General features: G+C 53.6%; 1 pseudogene; it reads left to right on the top strand.

Moving 5' to 3' along the window:
- LOC120642850 lies at positions 1–2027 on the top strand (annotated as a pseudogene).
- Positions 2028–2274: the final 247 nt, after the last annotated feature.

Raw genomic sequence — 2274 nt, 5'->3', positions numbered from 1 at the left:
GTTAGAGACATCGATGGGAGGAGCAGAAGTGGTGGCACAAGCATGGGAAGAATGGGGTCTCCAAGCTCTGGTGCTTCTCAGCTTCACCCTCCAGGTCGTGCTCCTCGTCTTGGCGGAGTTCCGCCGGCACATGGACTCTGGCGTGCTAAGATTCTTCGTTTGGTCAGCGTACATGATGGCTGACACGACGGCGATCTACGTGCCGTCGGAACTGCAGGTCGCCGGACCAGCAGGTCGCCGGAGCACGAGCTGCAGGCGCTCTGGGGGCCGTTCTTGCTGCTGCACCTTGGCGGGCAGGATAAGATCACCGCCTACGCCATCGAGGACAACCAGCTGTGGCTGCGCCACCTGCAGACACTGGCCGTGCAGGTGGCTGCAGCCGCCTACGTCATCTATGGCACTGTCATCGTGGTTATTGGCAACAGCCGGCGACTATTGATCCTGTCGGTCATCGCCATCTTCATGTTCGTGGTCGGTGTTGTCAAGTACGGGGAGAGAGTGTGGGCACTCAGGTGCGCTGGTCGCAGTCCAACTGGGAACTACCAGAGTGATATAGGGATCAGAAGATTTTCTCTAGGGGTGCCAGAGTCTTTCATAGGTCGCTTGGATCCAGCAGAAGCCTTCCTATTAAATGCTCACCTACTTCTGGATTTTGCCAAGGACAGGTTTAAGGGGCCGTTACCTCGTCTGTTTTTGTGCGGCACCAGCAGTCCAGGATCACAGCTGCATGGGGAGGAGGAGTTGTACAAGGTGGCCGAGATGCAGCTCTCACTCCTGCACGACGTCTTCTACACCAAGGCTGAGGTTACACACACTTGGTATGGCCTTTCCATCCGTGTGCTTTCATGGCTGGCCACCACCATCGCTTTCCTGCTGTTTAACATACTACTATTAGACGATCATCATCGCAACCTGAAAGGTTACAGCAGAAAATATGTCACTGTCACCTATGTCCTCTTCGTTGGGGCTGTCGTCCTGGAGACTATGTCGCTGCTGAGGGTCATGTTCTCATGCTGGACATGTGCTCTTCTGGTAAAGTACGGGTCGGAAGGAAGCACTGCGTGCAACCTTCTTGCCCATGTGCCTGTGTATCTCCGCCGGCTGGTCCATGCGGCAGAGTGGAGGAGGAGGTGCAGCTGGTCGCGTTCCATGGGGCAGTTCAACCTGGTTCAGTTGTGCGTGCGCAGCAAGACCAGTCGATGCAGCATTGCAGCAAGATCGCTAGATGGATGGGAGTCGAGGACTGGTGGAACACCCTGTCTTACTCGGGCCCTTCCGTCCCTGTCTCAGCGTGTATCAAGCAGCTTCTGCTCAAGAGCTTGAAGGCGAGGGAATGGGGTCAGGAGGAGTTCGAGAGGATAGGATCATACGGGGATCGGGCTTGGGTTGCCGATTCCAAGTTGGAGGAAAGGATCATCATCTGGCACACTGCCACCGAGATCTACCTATACTGGTACAAGAAGGGTCCCGAGCAGGAAGAGGCCGCCGGTGGCACCGACCTTGCCGAGGTGGCTAAGGCGCTCTCCAACTACATGCTCTTCCTTCTCGCATCACGTCCCCACATGCTGCCTCCTGATGCTAGCCGCAACGATTATCTTGTGTTGTGCTATGCTCTCACCCGTCACCTCCATTACAACACATATGAGGATTTGCTATCCTTTCTAAAACGCTATGCGGAGGCATTGAGGGCTAACAACTCTGCTCCTGAGTTCGAGCTAACTTGTAAGAATACCAATAGGCTTGGGGACAAAGCGTTGAGGGCAGGATGCTCGCTTGGTGCATTCCTCATCCACCGGCTAGACGACTTGCCTATTAGTGGCGCTGGCACGCTGGAGATGATCTGCCAGGTGTGGGCGCAGATGCTGTGCTGCATTGCCGACGAGTGCAGCTCTAATTCTCATGCCAAGCAGCTCAGCAGCGGCGGCGAGCTCCTTACCATCGCTGCCATTGTAGCGAAATACATGAGGTCAATGAGGCTGTCTGCACACTTTCACATAGATTCATGTGAACGTGCTCGAGAATGGTAAACTAGATGTGGTCCATCATTGTATACGTAACATTTGTGCCGAAGGTGTCCAATTTTCTTGACATGTAAATGTTTACAGTCCATGGCATGGCAGTGCAGTGCATCTTGTGTTATATGTTTTGTTAGAGTATATTTGGTAGGTGGTGTTGGAAATTTTGTGATCTAGGCATAACAAACGATCATCTTGGCAGTGCATCTTGTGTTTCTTTTGGCACAAGAAATCCACATAAGGTGCCGAATTAGGATTC

This window comes from Panicum virgatum, chromosome 7K (assembly GCF_016808335.1).
Source record: "Panicum virgatum strain AP13 chromosome 7K, P.virgatum_v5, whole genome shotgun sequence".
NCBI lineage: Eukaryota > Viridiplantae > Streptophyta > Magnoliopsida > Poales > Poaceae > Panicum > Panicum virgatum.
Note: the sequence above shows the minus strand (reverse complement) of the source record. Positions and strands in the feature narration are given on the sequence as shown.